Source organism: Cynocephalus volans, chromosome 2, assembly GCF_027409185.1.
Source record: "Cynocephalus volans isolate mCynVol1 chromosome 2, mCynVol1.pri, whole genome shotgun sequence".
NCBI classification, from domain to species: domain Eukaryota; kingdom Metazoa; phylum Chordata; class Mammalia; order Dermoptera; family Cynocephalidae; genus Cynocephalus; species Cynocephalus volans.
In genome coordinates, this window is record NC_084461.1 from 45,193,056 (window position 1) to 45,217,915 (window position 24,860).

Sequence of the window (24,860 nt, forward strand, 5' to 3'; positions counted from 1 at the left end):
AGTTTGTCGTTGAACACATTATACAAACTACCTACCCATAATAAATTATGCATCCCAATAAATGTGCATGCGTGCATGTGTGTAAATAATATATACATACACACACATCACAGGGTTGCTATGAGGACTAAATTAGTACTAAGAAATCAGGGTGGTACAGAAAGTAATGTGATCAAAAAGTGTTGATGCATATTGTAAGGTATGTTAAAATTAAATCCTTTGTTAGAAACTCTGGAACAGTGACAAAAAACACATATAAACTATCTTTGAGATGATCCTCAACGTGGAATTAAGCCACAATAAAAATAAGAACCTTATAAAAAATGAAAACAGACAAAAATAAGAATCATAAAAATCACCTTCCTGAAATCAAAATTTACATTTTTATCTGATATCTTTGTTACAAAAGGAGTAAGTTCTAAAGGTTCCTGGAGGTGTATATATAATTGTAAGACTTAAAAGTTGAAACTAAATGAACTAATAAAATTCATAGTATTAATGAGGTTCAATGCAGGACTGGTCTTTTTTTAAATCTCTCAGACTATGTACAAAACATCCATGGAAGCAGACATCACCGTAATTCCTAAAAAGATTCCTGTGCTCATCAAAGGCCAACCATTGGGACAATTCAGGTGCCATATATGTCTTAACCAGATCCTTCCTCGCAGCAGCTGCTGAGTGATGAATCCTTATCAGCTTCCCTTATGATAACATATTTTATGCTACTGAGGATGTTTCAAGTAACCCCACAAATATTTAGTTATGCTTCATTAGCATAAAAAAAGGAGAAATTAAGAGTATGGAAAAACTTTTCTTATGACTGTTAATATACTGTCAGTCATTTGTCTGAGTTCTTTAAACCTCAACCTTCTTTTGGATGGAATGTAAAAGGATGAAGTGTATTTCCTCAAACTGTGATGGTTAAGGATATCTGCTACTCTGAAGAGGAATGCAGTAGTAATATCATGAAAATAACACAAAAAAAACATGGCTCCAGAGAAGCAACTTAGTGTCTTAACGACACCCAAGGAGAAAATCACCCTCTTAGTTTATTAGCCTTTTCAGAGATCAACCCCTGAAGAGAGACTGGAGCAGTGGCTGCCGATTCGGCGGAAGCATCCCCCAGAAAAATAAAGTCAGACACTGAGCCACAAGTATAGAGATCTCAAACGAAAGCAACCTATCTTCCAAACAACAAGGCATCAAACACTGAAAATGTCTGAAGGAATTAAGTGTCCTATATCAGACATTATGTGGAGAAAACCAATGCTCACTGTTTCAAGGGAAATAACGTGAAGCATTTATGCTAAATGTTCCTGTGGGGTTCTCATTACTTAATTAACATGCATAAATAAAGTCTGGAGTCTAAAAAACCAACTGATAAAACAGCTACCTTTGATAATGGGTAAGGCACTTCAGACACTTCTTCAACATTCTACTTTAAATTGTAAATCTTAATCCAGGTGAGCCGTCTCTGTTACTTGTCAAAAATGTGAGGTTTTTACCTCAGGGCAAAGGTAGGTAGGTAGAAGAGCTCTATAATAACCTCAGATTTTTAACCAGGTCTCAAAGGATATTTTACAATGTATTTGTGAACATTTTGGAGGATCTTGGAATCTGAGAAATCATTCCTTTCAAAATATGTAATTAATAAAACACTATGGGGAAAATATGTGACGACAATGTCTTTCTTGAGTGATGCTAATTTGCTCACAATACATCTAAGTAAACTCTAAGCTAATTATTTCTTTCAAACAATAGCATTTCCAGGATTTAAAGGGACTGACCTCACAAGAGTGTTTTAAATTTAATTTATTTGTCCATTATTTATAATACCCTGTTAAGGTTAATATAAACAAAGCAAGCACAATAAGTTATTCCTAATGCCCACATTGCTGGGGTTTTCTCATTTTTGAACCCAGTTTGTTCCCAGGCATCAGTGTGTCACAAACAGCTCAAAATCCTCAGAACAGTTCTTCCTTAGGATATATGTTGTGCTTACTCCCCAGGCTGGTTTGAGTACCAGCAAAATTTAGAACGCACGACAAGTCAGGTAGCAAAAGTGACTGCCCTCACCACAGTAATTCACTGTCCAGTGCCATATGGGTAAAGAAACAACAGCAACATCCACACACAAAAGCTTCAACTAACTAAACGATACACAGATGAAGCTCAATAACTCTCCCTCGGGAATGAGTTTTATGTTAAACTTCTATTTAAATGTATAAAGAAGATATACCAGTATTCCACAAACTAGTTTTCAAAGCATCTGGCGCATCGTAAATATTCAACCCTTGCCCCATCCCTGCCTCGAAAGATGACCTAGGACATAGATTCCTCCAAAATTACTGACCTCCCTTACACTAATAGCTAAAATGACTATTCTCACTAAAGTAAGATTGACTGTACATTTCCTAAACAAAACAATTAGAATGAGCATCACTTCCAACTATCAAAAATGCCTGAAAGTACAATATGAAATCATAAATAAAAATGATCACATATAAGTAAATCTTGACAGCATGAAAATCTGCTTAGCATAATTTTTAAATTGTATTATGATTAAGTGCTACTTAAATACCACGCTTTTTTAGGAATAAAGTATCTATTAACTAAAGTGACTAAGGAGAAAAATGATTCTTAAATGAATTCCTATCAATACCTTATTTAATTAAAAATCACTTAGTAGTCTATGTACTTAATTAAAATACCATATTTATTGTTTTTTTTTAAAAGGTAAATGACGTTCTAGTGGGTTAGCTCAGTAGGTTAGAGTGCGGTGTTGCAACACCAAGATCATGGGTTTGGATCCCGGTACCGCCAAAAACACAATAAAGACACATGGAATTGTCACTATATTTAAAAAAAAAAAAAAAGTAAATAACACAGATGAATAGCAAGTGGTATTTTTAAAAACTGTAATTTTAAATTCTAATTTATATAAACATAAAGTGATCAGAATAAAGTCAGACACTGAAATGTTCATGTATGCCAATATTATAGCATTATGTTTAGATCCTGAAAATAAGTTGGCTTTTTGTCATCTCATCACTTTGCTATGATTTCACTGGATAATTATGCACTGAAGTTCATTACTGAAAGCATCCATTGTTGAACAGAACCAAAACCACCCAACCCAGTAACCACAGAGCAATGAATTGAAAGAAAATTGGTTATAGCCACAGATCTTAAAAGAGAACCAAGCAACAAGCAAATAGGTCTCAATATTAAGTGCTAATACAAACTTCCATTGCCTGAAAATTAGTCTTTTCACTTGCAAACCTACAAAAACTCATTTTGAATAACCTCTCCCTTTATTTTTAAATGTAGGAAAATTAAGAAATGCTGACGAGGAAAGAAATTTTTTTTAAAGTCTCCATTTCTAGCTGTTCTTTTTGAATGAATAAAATAGATACCTGTAAGAAACTGGAAAATGGGTATAGGCAGTGATGTAAACTGTGTTAGAACACCAACAATTCAAAACAAAAATGAATTTAAAGATATTTATTAATTTAATCCTTTAGGAAACAACCTTCTATAAGCACTTTCTATGAACAAGGCCCTTTATTAGGTACAACTAAAAAACAAAGTACTTCCAGGAATGTGTCACCAATTTTAAATAAAATGTGAGACATAGGAATTCAACAGTTGAGACAGGTTTGGGTACTTTATTAGACAGAAACATTCCTGAAGACTAACGAGTTTTAAATATTTCACAAAAGACAGGTGGAGAGTAGAAGAGAGTAGAGAAGGAAACCAAGGCGATCAGTGCTAAGCACATAATTTACTCAGTGCTGCTAGTTACAAATGGCACAGAATTCAAGTTACTTAGCCAAGATTTCCATTCATATGCATAATTCTTCAAAGATGCCTCTGGGGTTGGACAATTTCAGTTTATAAATTATTTTTTAAGTAGGCAATTAGGTAGGTATGTCTATAAAATCATTTTTGTTTGAATCATGTCTTCATCATCCTCAAAAAAAAAATAGAGGCCTAAAGTTTTGTATTTTGATTTTCTTAACTTCACTTGAAATAATCATGGAAACATGATAAAACCAGGTATTTGAATATTAATTTCAAATAAATGTTCATATTCAGAATAGTTAAAAATTCATAAAATATAAAAATCAGAGAGTAAAAAAATCCTGAGAATGGAACAACTCTCTTTTTATTTATCAGAACAAGAGGGGTACAGGAAAGCTTTTAAAATTTCAAGTTTGTAAATCATCTTAGTTTTCTCAGGAAGTCTGAGATCAGGGTGCCAGAATGGTTGGTTTCTGGTGGGGTCTCTGTTCCTGGCACCTTCCTGCTGGGTCCTCACATGGAGGAAAGAGAGAGATCTCTATCTCTTCCTCTTCTTATAAGGTCACCAATCCTATTGGATTAGGATCTCACACTAATAACCTCATTTAACCTCAATTACCCCCTAAAAGCCCTATCACCAAAAATAGTCATGCTGGGTGGATTAGGGCTTCAACATATGAATTGGAGGGTGGAGGGAGACACACACACCTCAGTCTATAGCATAAGTCAACAATATATATCCCATGTCATTCATGAAAGTGTATGTGTTACATAGTTTTCTTGTGTCTAATTATTGGTTCTTGTGTGATTTCCACTTTGCCTTAGTTTGAAATTGTTAAACTAAAAAAGCAGTTTCAAGAGTTGTCTAATTTGTTTTGAAAATTTGTTTGAAATGACTCCTTCTATGGGTATTCCACTAATGAGCCAGGAAGCAATTAGTAGGATGGAATTGTACCATAAGCATATTAAACTGAGAAAGAAAGAACTAGAACAGTCTCTGACAACCATTCCATTTGAAGAGCTTATGTTCTGGGCATGAATCCCCTCAATGGATCTCAATTCTCCATGGCTTCTCATGGTGTGAACACCTCCACTACAGTGTGCGATTCAAATATTTTAAAATGAGTATTTCTTATTCAACCCGACCTTTGAGTGGAAATAAACTACTTCACCTTGTGCATAACAGAAGAAAAAGGGAAATGCTCCAGTGTTGGATAGAAAACAATAGTATGAAAATCCTAAAAGATTTTTGAAAGGATTTGTTTCTTCATGGATTTTCTCCTCATGAGATGACTAGAATTTAATCATCATAATACTCACTGTATTGCTAGGTCTTATTCCCTTGAAAAATCACATATACATACACCTCTGTATAGACAGACACTCATTTTGGAAGAAAAAACCCCTCATAACATTTTTAAATTATCATTATAAAAAAGTATCTGACTGCAATTGCTGTCCCAAGTTGAACATATTCTATCTTCCACATATACACTAAGGAAACACCATCTACTCAACTACCAGCGAAGATAGAAAGAAGGAAGCTCTCACACCAACCCAATAGCCCTGCTCTCCTGCGTTTTTCTGCTTTTTGTCTCAATATATATGGCTCTTGTACCTTTAATACTGAGAAGAAAGCTGAGGCTTCAGCTACTGCTTAGTTCTTCCTTCTCAAGCCTAATATTGGAGTGGGGGGGAAGAGAAAACTATCTGCAAATGTCATCTTTTTATTATATGCAAATCATTCAAACCTTTTCATTAAATAGTACCTTAAGGAAATAGGGTTTGCGGAAGAACAGGGGTTGGACATATTAAAAGGCCTAGATTTGAATTAATTTTTCCATTTTATTTCTGACTGGATGAGTGGCTATGTTGGGAAAACAGAATAATTTAATCAGGCCCCCTCGCCTTAGGGATGGTTGGGGGTGGTGCTGTGCATTCTTGGTAAGCAAATTGTGTCTGTGTGAGTGGAGTTAGTACACCTGCGTGGTGTGACTTGGCTGGCATCTGCCTCGGGCTTCTGCCCGTGCAGCCATGCTCTCGAACCTAAGGTTCCAAGGACCTTTTTGACAGTTACCTAGCTCATAGACCTGCGTGTGAGGGGCCTGGGGACCCAGCCTGGTGTGTGAAGGGTTTGTGACCCAGTCTGGACAACAGGCTTGAGGGGTCTGTGAGCTCCAGACCCAGACCTAGCTTGACAATTGGCCCAGTCGGCAGGATTATGGGCAGGTAAAAGAGCTCAATAGGGTACCTTTGTTGAAAACATGGGAAAAGTTAAAAGACTGAGGGAGGGCTACATACCCCATATTTTAGAGTAAAAAAACTAAGGGAAACATAAAGGAGATTATGTAAGCAAATGTGGTATGTCTAAGAGTTAGTACTTCACACAATGCATTTCTTTTTCTCAGTAGGTTTCTTTGACAATGAAGTTTAATTTATCAAGGAAGAAATAACCATGCTTTCTTTCTACTGTCAAGAAAGCAAATCAAAGAATTATATTCCATGAGCAATGCCTTCCAATTACAAAGGACGAAGAAAGGAAAGAGAAAAACTCATGTATTCTGTTGAGTGTGTAGCAAATACATAGTGCCACCATGGGTATTTAAACAATTGAGGCTAATGGAACTAGGGAGAACTCCTAATGCAACTGGAATCCACTCAATGGCACACTTTAATTTTCAATGCATTTCTTGAATATTCTATGCTATGCGGATTGAGTGCTCATTTGGCTAACTTATTGCAGGGGTAGTTGTGCAAGAAATAAATGCACTTTGGCTAGACACTGACAATGAAATGAATGTGAATATATTTAAATGTGATACATATTCTTGCTTCAGGTCAAAAGTTTTTCCATGAGAAAGTATCTTCAATTATAGCTAAAATTATAGGGAAAATGTCATATTCTCCTTGTTTAGATTCTTCTAGAGATGCATTTATTATATTATCAGTATTGTACCTGTCTTTATTAATAATAGGTATACAGTAAACATTGGTTCTGAGTTGTCAAACTTTGGGCTCAAAAACTTCCTAACATAAATCATTGACTATAACACGAGACTATAATCATGTAGAACTGAGTTCTGCACAATATCTAATGATTTTTGAGTACTATTTAATAGGAAAGTTTTCTGTTTCAAAGGGCTACTTCAGAAAAGGTTTATCACTCTGGTCAGTTGCTCATTATTCAACAAGGATTTATTATATATGTGCTACAGTTTAATGGAGTAATGAGGGGGTTGTGGGATTAAGTATACAGACAACAAGATGACTGAGTGATCTATTTGGGGGTGGTTATCCACACATTGCCAGTGTTTATCCCATAGCCCAGGCGCTATGGGAACCAAGAATCTGAGTTGCCCAGTCTTTGGGAGGAGTCTCGTTTCAGAGGAAATCAGAAAGTCTTCCAGGAGGACCACTGGAAATCAGCCAGGCTAAGGGTAAAGGACAGGAGGCAGGGACACTGTAGGCCCTCGGAATGCACTTGTACCATTAGCCTTAGTAAGTGGATCTGGCACTCTCAGCCTGTGTGACCAAACCCACAAGGGGTCTATAAGGCCTTTCAGGACATTGTATGCTTCAGAATGGGAGCAGATTCTTAATCCACAGATGGCTGCTGATAGAGTGGCTGGGTGGGGTAAGACTACTCTTGGGCTCATCTAATCTTAGAGATCTGGAGACTCCCAGAGGGGTGGAGGAGTAGGATAATTTGGGGGCCACCGCAGCGGTGATTTTTTTTTTCCAAAAAAAGATCCAGAGGCTGTAACTTAAAGTGGTCTATCTAAATTTATTTTATTATTTTTCAGAGAAAAAGTGCAACAGAAATAACAATCACTGCATCCACCCTTCTGCCCCAACACTGCCCCTCCACCTTTCCCCAGGAGAGACTGTTAGACTGCCACTGTTTTTGTACAGCCCCTGCATGCATAAAGTTGTGGGGAGCCCTCACATTGCCATTTCCCCTCTAGAGCTAGATCTGTCTGTGGCATTAGTGCACTGTAAGCTGAGGGGGTAGGGCTGGGTACTCTCTGGAGGACAAAGTGCTAATGCTCAGTAATCTTGCAAACATATGAAGACAACATTGCCTACCTGCCAAGGGTGTAGCACCATGTCCTGGCAAAGAGGACTGCAACTGATTTCACTCATCCAAGCAAATTCTTAGGGTGTAATGGGAGTTGAAAAACATCATCTTGGAAGCTGCTTAAGGGATAAACATGATATGAAAATGATTGGGTGGGAGAGGTCATATTTATGAATCCTTAGTGAGGCTGTTTTATGGTTCAGATATTATTGCTTTGTCTAATGTCTGAGTGTATGTATACACAGATTTTAATAAAAACAACCATGAAATTTGAGAAACCACTTATTTAAATTACAGAACAAATATATCTTGGATACTACACTTTGGGCAAGGCTGAATTCATTCACATTGTGGGAACTGAAATGACACCACTACCATGTCTCTTCATTAAAGAATAGGAAAACAACAACAACAAAGGATGTTGTTTTAACCCTGTGATCTTCAGAGTGCTTAGCAAACTACTGGGGACCAAAACACGTTGCAGAAAAGTCTTTGGTTTTACTTGATGATATTTAACTGGTCTGATAATTCTATTTATCTTGTCTATTATTCCTTTATTTCACTCCCATTGACCTCATTTCCTTATCCTTTGCTATAGTTTAGAGCAACACTATTCAAAGTTTTCATAAATTTTTGTAGCAATTTAACACAGCTGTGACTCCCAAGTATGTGATCAGTAGTCCCATCTCACTGAATACATAGAGTACACCAAAAATATTAGTTGGCAATGGATTGGGAGAGAAGGGGTGGGTCCTTCACCACAAATAGTTTGATTAGCATTGATTTAAAATATCTGGCAATCGTATGTAAAATATTTTAAAATTACCTTCAACTATGCATATGTAAATTGCTGCAGAATTTATTAAGGCAACACTTTCTAACTCATATCCTTAGATACAGAATAAAAATGTTCTTGGGGTTTGGAACATTCCAGTTGCTTCTATTTTCTCTGGAAGGTTTTCACTAGAAGAATGGTCAGTGACAGTGGTGGTAACCATGGCTTTCAACTAAAGAGAAGAGGCTGAGGAATCACGGGACAGGCAGACCACAAATAACTGTGTTCACCCTTGGGTATATTAAAGCTCAGGGCCCCATCTGGACACTCCAGGTAATCTGGGTCAGGTCTAACGAATACCTGGACAGATCATCACTTTGGAAGTTATAGGCTTTTTTCAAAATCCCCTCCAATTTCTCATTAATTCTAAAATTCTATGTTATAAGGCTGTGCTCTAACCAACTGAGCTAACCGGCCAGCTCCATTATTCTAAAATTCTATAAATGCAAATAGCCTCACACTACCCATAGCTTTCGGGAGGTGTTTTATAACCTGAAAGAAGCCTTTAAGAATACAGGCAATGAAAGGGCTGTTAAACAAAAATAATATATGTGTATATTACAGCAGCTTAAATGGACATTTATCACCTGTGAATTTCATCAGGCTTTCAGTTGAAGAGATTTCTTGAAGTGTTGATTGCTGATTGTAGTGTATTTTATGGCTCTCCAGACAGGATGGGGGAAAAATAATATTAAACCTCTCTCTACTTACCATTAGTTAGCAAATACTCTATGAAGTATACATGCTAATAAGCCATAAAAATACATGCTGGTCCACTAATAAGTTAGGAACAAAAGAAACAAGAAAGGTTAAATAAAAAGGCAAGTAACCTAATGGAAAGTACAATGAATTTAGCCTTCATTTTTCTGGGCTTTGGGTTTACTTTTCACAAAAACTGAAATCAAGTTCCTACAGGCAACTGACTTAATGATTTGAAAACAGTAGGACAAAGCATAAAGCCATAAAGAAAGGAGAAGGAATTTACATATGCAAAGTCAACACATATTTTATAGCCAAATAATTTTCATGGATTTGATGATTTTTTAAAAAAATTTTAAGGCTGGATTGATAAATTATTTTCCTTTAAAAATGAAATTGGGTAGGAAGAAGTAAGATGTTTAAAAACTCAGAGTCAAGTAACATATTCATAGATGGTACTACTGAGAACTGGGGCTACATCTCCTAGTTTCTAAACTAAGTCATGACATTATGCTACTTTAGCAATTTATAGTCCCAGATCTCCTTAATAGCAAAACCCAAAAGCATGCTATGGTTGGATTCTCTGAATTCCCCACTTTCAGGAAGTAGCACCTCTGGTTTGGACAGCTACAAGAAATGGCAGAGGCACTAGGCCACAACTGTATTTACCACAGGTATTTCAGTCTGCTAAAATCTAAGCATGTGACTTACTTCTGCGGGCATTTACCACTCTCACAAAGGCAACAACGGAAAAAGCCAGAAACACTGCTATCACATCTATAGTCAACAGAAATGAAACTAAATATATTAATAAGCATAATCATGATACTAGTTGATGGACTGTACAGAAATCACAGAAATATGAGGCGCCCTAGTCATCATCCATTAAAATTTTCATGTTAAGATGGCAAGATACACTGCCAACTAACATGGATGTTTCCAGAAAGCATATGGGAATGTGATAAAGGAGTATAAATAATATAGCAAAACTTAAAAGACAAAAAGAAAACAACTAATTCTATAATTGGGGAACTGTCAGAACAAAGACATGAATAAATTAAGGTAAAAAGAATGTGAAGGAAGCAGCACTGACTGAAGAAGTCATATGGGATTTTCAAAATGGGTAGACGTATGTGACTAAAATGGCAAAAAATATGGAGTAAAGGATTCCTGCAGGACTACATCAAACAAAACAGAACAAAGACATGTGTGTACATAGTACTTAAAAACAAACTTACAAAAAATAATCTACTGAAAATAAGACTCTTCCAGTCCTTGCCCCATTGCCTAGCAAAAAAATAATTTTGTTAGCTTGTTCAGAGGTAGAGTAACCTTGCTGAAACCACCAAGGCAAAAACCATTCTCAATGAGAAAAGGAATGAGGAATTTAATGAGGTCACGTCCAAGGACAACAAATGTGCAGCACAGTCCTACTGAAACATTAACTCCCTAGAAGGCAGGAAGCTTCCTGAGGGCAGGTATGATTAGTTATTTACATGGAGCCTAGCAGAGTCCTTTTTATACTGTAGGTGCCCTCTGAATTTTTGTTGAAATTTAATTTTTCTTAAATTGCCCTCTTTCCCAATCAGCCCTGAGGATCAACTAGTTTAGTAAGGGGAAAAATCCAAACATTTTAGAAACTAATTTATGGCAACAAATTCAGGATGGGACTAATGACCTACAAATTGAGCAGCAGCAAAATATTTGCTGGGAACAGAGCAGATCCTAAAGGTGATTTTATGAGACAAAACACAATAAATCTCACTGAAGAGCAACATTCATTTGGAGTGTAACTGCATATGAATGATTACTTGAAATCAGGGTTAGAATCTCAAAAAGCACGTAATTTGGTAAAGCAAAGTAATGCTATTCAAAGTGCTATAAAAAATAAACAGCCATTCTTCTAGTTTCTCCTCCAGCACCCCCTCCAGGAAGATAGATCAGCCCGTTGTAGCCCATAATGGTTTTTGTCAACTGAACTCAAAGCCCCATTAATGTAGAAAATAATTACAACTATCCTTGAGGCATCTATTAATTTTTCTTTAATCATGTTTTGTCTCTCCAATTAGACTATAGATTAATTAATGGTAGAGAATTTCTGCCATTTCTTCTGTAGCCATCACATCTAATACTACACTAGGGTGATTAAATATTAGATAATAAATTTACATAATTTACCACATTAATAGGTTATCAATAATGGGAAAAAAATCACATAATACTTCCAATCATATGGAAAAAGCATTTGATAAATTCTCTCATGCATTCACAATAAAATCTACTTCACAGTAGAAAAAAACATCTTTTACAAAAATGCCCTTCATCCATACCAGACTAAAGGCATTGATTCAAATAAATAAATAAGTAAATATCCTTCAGCAAACTTTATATTTAAAGGAAAAATGTTCAAAACACTCCTTTTACAAGCCAGAAGAAGACAGGAACACTTGCTGTCATCAACCCTACTCAAAACTGTCCTGGACATATTAGTCGATGTAGGAAGACAAGAAAAAGTAATAAAAGTAAGACATGAAAAGGAAGAAGCAAATTTTCATTTGCTGACAAAATAAATAAATGCAGAAAAACCATGAATACATATATTAAATTAAAAGGATAGTCTAGCAAATTTGCTGGCTATAAAGATTAATATACAAATGTAAATTTCTTATATTTAGCAGCAACAATCAGAAAATGTCACATTGTGCACAAATATCGGCAAAATTTAAAAAGCCAGGTAATACCATATACTGACAAAGATGTGGACAAATGGGGATTCTTATTTATTCTAGAAAACTTGTTGGCAGTACCAAATAAGGTTGAACATGCATGTACCCTATAGCTCTTTCCATTCTTGGGCATATACTATTGAGAAACGGCTGTGTGTATACATAAGATACATTCAGAAATGTTCATAGCAGCAGTGTTTGTAATATCCAAAAAATGGAAATAATCCAAATGTCCATCAACAGTAGAACAGATAGACAAATTGTGATATATTCATATGATGAAATATTACACAGCAATGAAGATGAATGAACCAGAGCTTCAGAGATGAACATGGATGAATCTCAAAAAGAATCATGAAAATAGAAAATCACAGAATACATTTGTCATGATTCCTAATTTATATGAAGTTCAAAACATAGGACACTATTACAATTTATCATTTGAAGACATATACATAGGTGGCAGAAGTGTAAAAAACAAGGAAATATGCTACACAAAATTCAAGACAGTAGTTAATTCTAGATGGAGAAGTAGAAAGACACATGTAAATGAGGACACAGGGAAGATTAATAAGGCACTGGTGGTGTTTTATTTGTTAATGTGGGTAGTGGAGACAATGGCATTTGTTTTAATACTACTCTTTAAACTACATATATATGTTCCATACGTTTTATATTTTTCATATATTTCACAGTAAGAAAGGAAGGAAGGAAGGGAGAGAAGGGGGACGAAAAGGGGAAGGGAAAGGAAAGGAAAGAAAAGGAGGATAATTATAAAATCCTTGAAATGCTGAGAAAAAAAGTAAGTCTGCCATGGTAATCTCCTTTGAATGAAAATATACTGCTGAGAACATCACTATAGCAAGACAGATGTGCAACACAAATGCAAGAGGCTATATAACAAGATAGCCCACATAGGGCTGAGCTTAGCCTTTTACTAAAATTGATGAGTTATTTGCCATAATGCGGAAGTTTTATAGCAGAAAAGCATGACTGAAAACACTGGTATTTTCTTACTTGAAAAACGAGTTTCATTAGATTAAATTTTCCCTAAAATTTTTAAGTACTGGGTTGGAAATCAGAGAAATCTACTTTTGCATTTCTTTAATTATTTGCAGTAAAACAAGGACCATGGGGGAAATTTTTCTCTTCCACACTTTGGAAATATGAAAGGTACTCTTTTATGTATGACCACCTACCATGAATAGATTTGAAACCAAATTGTGCTATTGAGAAGCAAGAAAAGGCAATTCAAGCGTCAACACTCCCAAGACCATACAAACCGCCTTTTGGCAAATGCTAATATAAATGTTTTCATAACCTATGCTTTTAAAGTCAATATTCAAACTCCATAGTTATACATACCTCTGTTTTTAGAGACTTTACTTCTTAGTTTTTGAAGGGCTGGAGACCATTATTCAGACATGAGGTCAGGAGAGACATTTTAAGCTTGGAAATCTCCTAAAATGCTATAGAACTCTACTCATATCTGCATATGTGGTGGAGAAGGCAGCACAAGGAGAAGAGGAAAACCAATCCAGAGACTGTCTGCAGAGCATCTGTTCCAGCAACCCAGTTGTGGGCCTTCTCTTGGACAAGTAAAACTCCATTTGGTATGGGACGCTAACTGTTCCCCAGGTGCTATGTCCACCTGTCAACTGACAGCTGGGCTCGTGCCACTGAGAATAAGGGCAGACACATTTTGGCATGGCCTTTGGAGCATTTCTTTAACTTAATAACTGAGCAAAACAACACAAAGAGATGAGGAAACACAGAAAAGAGAAAAAAAATTCAGTGGGCCCTGCTGGTCCCAAGCATCAGTTAGGGAATCTAGGTCACGCCTAGAACAGGCGTCTGATGGTGTATGCCACAGAGGGTGGAGAGTGGGAGGGAATTGTGCCAGTCTCTGCCTTTCTAGGCTTGCCAGCCCTTGGAAGGGATTCTGGAAAACGAGACATCCCAAGTCAGAAACATTTCCGCACATTCCTCTCCCTCCTCTGCCTCTAGCTACTTACATGTGGCTAATGGACAGACTGGTGAAACTTAAAAAAAAAAAAATAATAATAATAATAACAACACTAGGATACGGAATCTATACATGTTTATCCCAGAACAATTAGGTCTAAAATACATGTATACAAAGTAGTCTCCTTGTGGTGCTCTATGCTATATACTTATTCCAAGTGATGTCCAAAAACTTCTTTGGATTTGTTTGACACTTGGCTTTAGAATCCTTGGCATATTCTTGTCAATACCTTCAGTGACTAAGATGTATCGTTCTAAAGAGTAAATTTTATTTGCTACAACTATGTAAGTAGGCGCTCAATGAATACATGTTGAATAAAAGAATGAATGGATGGATGAAACACACACACATAGTTCTTAGACAAATTCATAATTAAATGGGTAATATACAATTTTTTAATTTTAAAAAAGCAAAAAACATAGAAATGGTTCTTGAATGGCTTATATGCCAGAACCCAGAAGACCATTCCAATGGAGGAAAGAAGACATTACTGAAATAACCAGACAGCCTCTCAAGGTAATCTTGGATATAGAGAATATCAACATTTTTACCATCTGCATTATTTTTTAAAGGGTTTATATCCATGTGCTCCATGTCTTCTCCTGTCCTCTAGTCCTAAAATCTCTAGGCACCAGGCCTCAGCAGGCTTTCCTCTCCCTTACTGGGCTGGGTTCAGAGAGATCTCTGACCGGCCTTAGACATAACCTCAATCCAGAGGATCTTCAGGCCAATCTTTATTCTGTAAAACCCTTTAATGTTGTGAATTTTTAAACCTAGATATATTTTAAATAGGAAAAAGGATCGAAATTATACCATTTGAACTTATATTACTTTTTCCTATGACACAATATATCACAAAATTTTAAAGTCCTTGTGTTTAGAAGAAGACAGCATTCATACACTTTTGGGGTATCTTTTTAAAAAGTCTTATTGCTTCACAGTTGCATCCCATACGCATACATATATATATCATAGGCACATTTATATGCAGACATATAAAGGAAGTATTCATAAAGGAGGAGTGATGAACAAACACAAAGCCATGCTTTGATGTAAAGGTGCAGCCCTCTACTGTTGAAAAGGATGCGTAACTGAATTCTTGGTCATCACTGAGAATAGTGTCTATTGTTAGATGTAGAGTGCTCACAGAAGTCTTGTCTAAAGAGTCAGTCATGTTTTAAGGTTCATTCGCCAGAGCTCAACTCAGTCATGAAAGACATCCTGGCATTGAGCCATATGCTTGGGCCAAGGTGTTCTCTGGATCTTGATGGGGTCACTCGGAGACCAAACCAGGCACCCAAACCTGGCCTCGCATGAACTGAGAAAACTTGGGCAGCATTTGGCCCCAGGGTAAGGATGTGACAGAGCCTACTCACTCTCCCTGCATACGCTTTGGCACACATTCAGCACCTCTCTATTTGATTGCTAGGATTGTAGTGGATGTTCTGATTCTTATACGCATAGGCACAAGGTACGTGTGAAGGTCTCCAGCACAAATATGCTTTCTACACATATTTGAGCCATTAAAAGACTGATTTGGGTTATTAAACTTCCAGTGATCTATGAGAAATTTGAAAAAATGACTTCAGCTTACTCTTCTCCCTTAAGTATCAACATTACACAATATGTAAGTGACTTCACTATTGGTGGGAAGTTCAGAATGTATCCTGGTGAATATCAAGGGTCTGCAATAAAAACAGATTATTCTAAATATCAATTTATACAGATGCACACATACAAACACAGTTTTTAAAATCCACATCCTTAAGTACAGATGTGTTTTCCGTGTGGTCTCAGAGTGAAGGTTTCTATGCAGGGATTATTATGTGAAACAGGGAAACAGATGAAAGGCATTTCAGATGATTACCCCAGAGACACAATGGTGTTCAAGACTCAATGCATATATGCCATACTGGGCTAGTAGATACATTTTTGACAATTACCACCTGCTTAGCAAATGTCATACCAGTTAATCTTGATATTCACCAAATACCTGACTTCCTAGACCAAACCATGTCTAGTTTTATGAGGTTTTATTTAGATTGCCTTAAAAATTGCCACATTTTCCCAAACATTAAATGTACTTCCATTTTTTAAAGTGTAGAAAAAAAAACCCATTCTACTAATCAAATTAAGTCTTGCCAGAAATACGTGGATTATGTTTTAATACAATATCAAAGATTTTTAAATTCAGAAGACAGACATGGAAATTTCCAACTAGGATCCAATATAGCAGAAAAATAAAGAATAATGTAGAGTCTACACAAAGGGAAAATAAGAGTAACAAAAAAAAGCACTGAGGTATATAACTCAGATAGGTAATTTAAATAGCTGTTACCATTTTTCTTAAATGTAATAAAATATTTAAAACATTGCTGGAAATGCTGCATCAAGAATAATTGTTTACCATCATCTTAAATGGTTCATTTTATCCATCTCTAAAAATGAATTACTGTCACCTCACTATGAAGCACGTAGTTTTGAAAACTACCCACTTGGAACACTGCACAATGACAGGAACTTGATCTGTATTGCTCACTCTTCTACATCTAGGACACAGTACACTGCCTTGCCCATCACAGGCACCAAATAAATTTGTTTATCTGACAAATATTTACTGAGCATCTATCATGTTTAAGGAGCTGTTCTAGGCACCTAGGAATGCTTCAATAATCAAAACAAAGACCCCTGCCCAGTGAATATTTGCTGACTTGATAAAAGGCAGATCAGCAGCCTTCTTAACAAGAATATCAACTATTTCTGGAATAGAGATGAGGTGCACCTCTGTGATTGAAAGAAGACAACAGTGGTATGAAATCAAGACTCAAATTTCTTTAGAGAGCAAAGAAACATTTTCTAATGCCTCTATCCTTCAATGGGTCTGCATCATTTTATAGAACAAGGAGAAGAATTTGCAAATCCATTGCCACTTTGAGGTCAGATGAGTTGATCTAAAATCCCACTCTGTCTTTCCTTCATCATATGTCACCAGGGTAGTAGAGGGTATGTATTTAATAAGAGGTACCAAAAAAAAGGAACTAGCACATAATGCAAAGTCTGCCCTTTTAACTCTGCGATGGTTATGTCTTCCATTTAAGCATAGGAAAGTGTACATTTAAAGCATTTATAGTTCTCTTTAGAATGACTAACAATTACCAGAATATGACATGTTGTTCTATACCTCCATGCCTTTTCTTTAATTGTTCCCTCTGCCCCCAAAGATGCTTTTCTACTTTCTCTTTCCCTTCTCATTTGTTAAATTGATGAATGAATAAACACGTGAATGAATGGAGTCTGAGAGCTGCTAGAGGGGGGTTACAGCCAGGAAAGCTTAGAGAGGAAGCTGGGTGTTTATAGAAATGGCTTAAGGTGTCATTAGTTCTCTAATACAGTCTTGTGTTATTGCTAAAAACAAAGACAGACAGAACAGTAAGTTGAGCCCAAATCAGACGGCTTTTGCCCCCCAATAGTAAACACAATAGCCACTCTGTTTCACAAATATATAAAAACACACTTGGCTTAGTTTCTTCAATATATTACTCTCATTTCAATTGAGCTCATTTGTAAAAAGGGCCCATCTGCAAACTGGCAGCTGGGGCTTGTCCAAGTAGCAAGAAACATTCAAAGGGAAAAAGACTTGATTCAAGACTTCAAAGTAAAAAAAAGAAAATTAAATTATATTTTTCAAGTCAAATTAGTAAAATGTTTGTTATTCAGTGACAGGAGATTGTTATGGTGGAATGAAAAAAGCATGTGATGTTTAGTCCAAAGACTTGGATTTAGGTCACTAGTTGGATCTTGCCTAATTTATTACTTCATTTCTGTGGACCTTAGGTCCTTCATTTATAACATGGATAAGGAGATAATCATAAAGGATAAGTCCAGACAATTACCTGACATAACGTAAGTGAAACATACTTTCCACTATCCACGTTAGTTCATGTTAATTTCAGTCCTTCCTCTGCGTTTCCTTAGTACTCTTTACATATTTCCAATGGCTCTTATCATAATATAGGAAAGTACACGGAAAAATAGAATTAAAAGAAAATACGACTCTTCCGATGAGCTTTTTGAAGGTATTTTGTATTGTATTATCTATTATATACAGATGCCTTGAGGGAAGGCACATCTTACCCATCTTTGTACCTCCCAGCACAGTGCTTGGCACACAGTCAGCGTGCAAAAAATATTGATTGAGAGAATGAACACAAGTTGTTTTATTAAATAAATAATGTAATTTTTAAAACTTTAAAGTATGCTTAAAATTTTGACCAAAGGTTTTTTTCATCTTTGGAAAAGTCCCTCTGGCCAATTTGTAGACAGGCAGGCATATCTACAAATAGCGCAGTTCCTACAGATAAGTCTTCATATACTGGTCTCTACATAGTCTTAAATTTGATCTATTTATCCTTATCCTATTGAACAAAATTCTCCTTAACACGGCCAAAACACCTGAATGAGAACTGTAAGAGTAGGCCAGTCCATTTTCTGGGTACCCTTATGGTACAAAGAAAATATTGAAGCTTACATATATTTTATAATCCTTAGGTAAGAACTACCCATGGAGTTTGAGATAACATCTGCCACAACCAGCCAATAACATTGCTGTTTGTTTTGGGTTCCATTTTTATCCCAAACATAAGGTTTTAGATTTTACATACATACATACATACAGATACACGTACGTATTTGAGGATACTTCAAAAAAGTTCATGGTAAGATTCATACTATCGTTCAATTCTACTTTTCCACAAACTTTCTGAAGTACCCTTGTATAAATGTCAAAGTTCTTTTGAAGGAGAAGAAAAAATTTTTTTTAGTTCGAGTTCACTGTTTAGGTTCCTACAACACTGAAGCTGGGCAACATGCTACAGGAACTTGGTTATTTTTTGGTAAGTCATCTATTTTCTTTCACCTAAAAGAAGTAAACAACAAAAAGATGTTTACTAGTTTAAGCTTGAGGTGGAGGAAAGGACTTTAAAACTTAATTTGGTTTTATCAATTAACATTCTGATTGCAATCTATAGCGAGGACGCACAAGCATGTATGCACACACACACATATCAGTGTAGATGTGCAGGGACAAATTTCAGAGCTACCTCCAGTTATGAGAATTTGAATTTACAAACACACTCCCACAGCATTTACAAATGGGAAGTATGGGCACCTCATTAAGGGTCGAACATAGGACACAAAAAAGTGCAACGACCTTGCTGGGGTTGGCTTCTTTCACATTCAAGCTCCTTGTAAAATAGGCCAACCATGACAGGATGTTAAAAACTCACAGCATTAAAAAAGAATCTAGGGTCACATAATGATTTCATAAATATATGTAAGACTGGGGAAAGTTTGATACTACCCTGTTGCTGCAGTTCAGAAGTGAGTTAAAACCAACTTTGGAATTAGTAGCTTTCAGAGATCTGAAAGCTTTCTAATACCAGGATTTTCAACTTTGCAATTTAACGACAACCCTGCTGTTGGCCTTTCCTGACCTGTTGTGAAGTAAATCAGGCAAACTAATGTGGGCTAACAAGTCTTTTTCACACTGTTCGATCACCCTGCCTCTCTTTTCTCCGCAGACATCGCCTTTCTCCCACTCTGTCTAGCCATCCTCCGTCAAAGCGCACAAAATGGCCACTGTAACCCTGCATTACTGCTCATTAGATCACAGGTTAGTCAAGTGGAACTGCCTGGGGTTCCCAAAGGAGAGCTATACTTCAAAAATCTGTCCATGTCAAATGAAGAAAAAAACCCCTGAGCATGGGGTCACCCAGATCAATGATCAAAAGAAACTGAGAATGAAGGGGGAAAAAAGCACACCCTCGTTTTTTGTTAAAAACACATACAGGTCTGATTTATTATAAGAAATACAGAGATACAATGGGTTTTCCTCTTCTTAGCCCTGTTTTCATTTTTTAACTAAGTAATTTGTTTTAATCATGTCCCGTTGGTTGTTAAACTCTAGACTTTTGGAAGGTTTACAACCAATCCTTAAAATTTCCCCTCCCCCCAAAAAAACCACACTTCAGGAAATCCAGTTTTTAGGAGGACTCTCAAATGTTTCCAAAATCAGTTGAAAAGCAATAAAAGTAATACAAAATAATCTACCTTTAATGCTTGAGAAGATTCTATTTAAATCTGCAAGTAAGAATTGGTGCAACACATACTCTAAATAATCCGAGTAACCACTTGGGCCTTCAAAGAGAGGAAACAAGAAGCCTGTCAATCACATCATGAGAACACACAAGTGATCAAATCATGAGAACACACAAGTGACGGGCTATAAAAAGCAGATTTCTGGGTTTCTGTGAGGCCACAGAAATCTGCAGGTATGCCCCTGCCTTGTTCAATCAGCTCCCTCATTCTTGTGCTATTCAAACTATAACATTCTATGCTTGCTTTTGTACTTTTTTAAAAAAAAGATAATGCTACTAATTTAACAATACTGCCAACTTGACATACCAAAAATTAAGGCAGAATGAGATATCTGGAACATCTTAAAGAACAAGATTTAGTACCAAATTTCACAAGTGAAAAACACCAAAAGATTTTATTTTTCTGGTTTCCTCATAACTAAAGAGGAAAGTACATTTTATTAACTAATTAAAAAAAAAGTTTCTGACAAAAATACTGAATACAAGGATGAAAGTAAAATAAACTCATTGCTTATAATTTAATCTAACAAAAGTTGTAAGAGTTGTGTAAGGTCTTCAATTCTTTTTTGCTTTTCTTTAAATATTTTCTTATTTGTATTTGGCATTTATTCTTTAAGCACCCTCAAAAGTATATAAACATATTGTGCCTTAACTGGATTTTTTTGTGCGTTTCACTTTTGTGTTTTTAAGAAGCACTCACGTGGCATTTACTCTATTCCAGGCACCACTGTAAGTGTTTTATGAAATAACCCATTTAATCCTCATAACAACCCTGTCAGGAAGAGGAGGAGGAAAGTCAATACCAACTGAATACTCTCTATTTAATCCTTACCATTTGCCATGAGGTAGGTTCTAGAATTATCCCCATTTTACAGATGAGGAAACAGATTTACATTTTTGCCCAATATTAACTCAGCTGGTCAACAGTAAGAGATTTAAATTCAGAAGGTCCGACCTCAGAGTCTTGTTGTTTGTCAACTCCAAACCTAAACTGCCAAGTAAAATATTCATCAAGTTAAACATGTATATCCTATGACTCAGTAACTCTAGTTCTACTGTGTATACTTGAGAAATGCTTGCATGTATACACAAGAAAACATGTACATAAATATTCATCAACAGCTTTATTTATAATCAAAAAAATCCAGAAACAACCTTTATCAATCAATAAGTTTATCAATAAGAGAGTGAATGAATAAAATTATGTCAAAGTCATGTCCTGAAACACAATACATCAGTGAATATGAACGAGCTAGATTTACATGTATCATACAGCTAATCTCAAAAATGTAAAAAAAAAGTACAAAATAAAAAAACACAAGTCATTGCTCAAGAAACCTGGTGACCTCATGCTTCACCTTAAAGTCTGTTTTCTTCTTTTCACTTAAAAAAATAAGCTTAATTTGCTTATTAGTATATATCATTGAAAAGCCAATGTTAAGAAAAAAACAGAAAGATGTCCAAACTTAAGCTTTAATTAAAGAAAAACAAAAAAGTTTTTAACAACAACAAAAAAAGTTAATATAAAAATGTGGGGAATTGGTATTCTTTTTTTACTGCCCCAACATGCACAAACACACATTTTTACATATATGAATCTCTATCCACACATTTAAATAATTCAAACTTTTAGATTTAACTTTCCAATAAGTTTGACACATACTACTTTAAATAAAAATACTCTAGAACTGAATAAAATATAAATATATATATAACAAGAAAGAAAGGGGTTCTATCTTAAAAATTTGTGTTTTTATATTTTGAAAAATCGGGGCATTTGTTTGGGCACAATAATATGTTTTTGCTTAATAACAACAATAACAGTAGTAACAATACTACTAAGTGCATATAAATTATACTTCTATCTTAATATCTTTTTTGGCCTATTTTTCAGGATCTCTCTAATGATTATTCAGTCTTCTCTTCAATGCAATATGCAAAAGCATGATGATAGGATATCTTTCTTTTATAGCAAAGTTAACAACTGTAATTCTTCAACCAGCTGTTCTCTAAGGATTCCCCTGCCAAGCTATTATTTTCATTTCATTATTTCTTTGTTCTCCTTGTCTAAACTGTACACAAGTTACCCAGATTTTCCATTCTGGCCCCTTTCAATAAAGACTTGCTCTGGCTTGACAAATTAGTCATAACCATAGTCTAAAAATAAATAATATATTCCAAATTCTACATGTTAAAATTATGTTGTTCTATGTAACTTTCAAATTATTTCACAGCTCATACATAGAACCTTCTTCCCACGAGGCGAAATTGGTTTAACTTCTGATTTATGAAAACAATTCCAGTTATTTTATGGAGCTATTTATCATCTAAACATTCTTTATAGAGCATTCTTTTCAAGCCCTATAACCTTATTTCAGGTGAGACATGAACTAAACTCAATCTGTGTAATACTTAGCACAACTGAACCCAGACACTTGAATATGTTAAATTATAAACCTAAATAAAACGAAACGCTACTTGACTTTTCTACATCACAACCAAGTAGTAGAAAACTTGTGATTTTTTTTTTTTTTTGGCCAAAGATTTATATGTATGCAAATTCAGATTTTAGAATTTCTAGTAAGGAAGGTAATTCCTACTTCGCTATTAGATACCATGATATGAAACACAGCAAACACCATAGCGGGCCCAGTCAGGCGAAAACTATGTGGCACCCTCAAAACAAGATGCTGCTTGTCATTAGACTCTTGTAGAACACCTTCTTGTTGGTACTGAAAGTCTTCATCACACCTTCATTTGAAACCACTAGATAACCTTTTTCTCAAGATACAAATACTCAAGTGGTTATGTGAATATTTAAATAATAGAGTCATGCCTGAATATCAGATTCTACATAGAGATATTACCAAAGAGAGAGAAACAATGAGAGATTGTAGATACCAGTAAACAAAGGGGAGTGGAGGTTCTGTAGGCCAGTTACTCAGGTCTGGATTAGTTCATTTCTACCAGAGCATATGTACACTGAAGAGTGGCCACGTCTAAACTGCATTCAGTGTATTCTACGTACCCTTGCACCCATCGAGTTCATTGTTCTCATCAAAGTCACATGCAATTCACAGGTAAAGAAAAAAAAAGTGGTGAGGAGAAAATGCCTGTTTCTAAGTAGTGGAGTATTCTATTCATCTCAGAAAGATGAAAGCAGGTATCTTTCATTACATGTTTTTGTTCTTAGAGGATGAAAGCCAAAAATATGTGATTTTCATATTTGTGTTAACAAAGCGGAGCTTTTCAAAGTCACTGCCAGAAATGAACTGGTTCTCTTACCTTCTTTTTCCATGCTTTAAGTTAAGGATGTCTGCCTCATTATAAACCTTGCTAGTTCCCCAGACTTTCTGTAGTCTGTCTTTGCTGTGATTACTGGTCAAAACCTTTAATTACAGTATATAGTTTGTGCAGCTGCCTGGAAATTGGTCTCAGGGTCAGTGGCTCTTCCCGTTCCCCTCTTTCCATTCTTTTGAAGCAATATTGCTGAACTGAAGGCATTGTTCCAGCTTTCTGGTGTGCTCTGTCTGCTGCACATTATGAATAGCTTTGCAATCACTCCAGCAATTGGTTCTTCAACTGCCTTTAGTTGTCAATTGTAATTCATTGGCTCCAGGCACCTTTCCTCTTCATTCTCTTGAGGTCTTTTATTACTTAATTTGCAATAATATTAGGGAATGTCTTCTTCAGACAAGTCACTAATGCCTTACTGATTGTGCGGCTGGGGATACATATGACATTCATACATTTGTCTATTAAAATGTTTTAATATTTCCTTCATCTCTGTGATTTGCGATAACAATTTTTGCAGTATCTTGTAAAGAATTTTCCTTAATCCTTGTCTTCTCTCTAAAGAATCCTCCTTAAGATGTTCTTACTGGGGTTAATTTATGTAATTGGTTATAGTTATTTCCGTAACTTCCCAAAAGTATAATTTCTCATTTTTGTGTTAGGAATTAAGCTTTTATTTTCTTCCCATAATAATGCTCTATTCTCTTTTTTAATACAATAGAAAGTATAATTTTGAGCTTTATACATCTCAGAAATAGTAACTAAAAGATAAAGGTTTCTTAGTAGAAATCAATGCCTACATTTCAGAATCTTTTAAGATCTTCTTTTACTCCCAGAACATCTTAGAGATTAAAAACATTCATCAAAATGAGTTCCAATGCTTCTGCATTACAGAATCAACAGAAAGTTTCTTTTATTTATTTATTTACTTTTTAGGGGAAAGAATAAACAAGCATGTCTATTAAGAAAAAACCTCTTTAGTGTATTGTCTCAAATCCTTAGTTCTGAATAAAATCCAGCAGATTAACCCCTCTCATTAGTCTTAGCTATACCAGAGCAATGAAGGGTATTTTTAAGCAGACACTGTGTAATAATAATAATGATAATAATTACCATAATGATAATAACTAACACTTATTGTGTTTTTTATCTTCAAAGCACCTTACTGACATTAACTATGTGTCTATTTTCAAATTAATTTAACTTAACAAATGTTTTATTAACTTTGTAAGCTGTAGAATGT

General features: G+C 35.5%; 1 protein-coding gene across 1 annotated transcript in view; it reads right to left on the bottom strand.

Annotated features, from left to right (window-relative positions):
• ARL15 (ADP ribosylation factor like GTPase 15) overlaps window positions 1–24,860 on the bottom strand; it is a 393,951-nt gene that overhangs the window by 171,990 nt on the left and 197,101 nt on the right. The window lies entirely within an intron of this gene.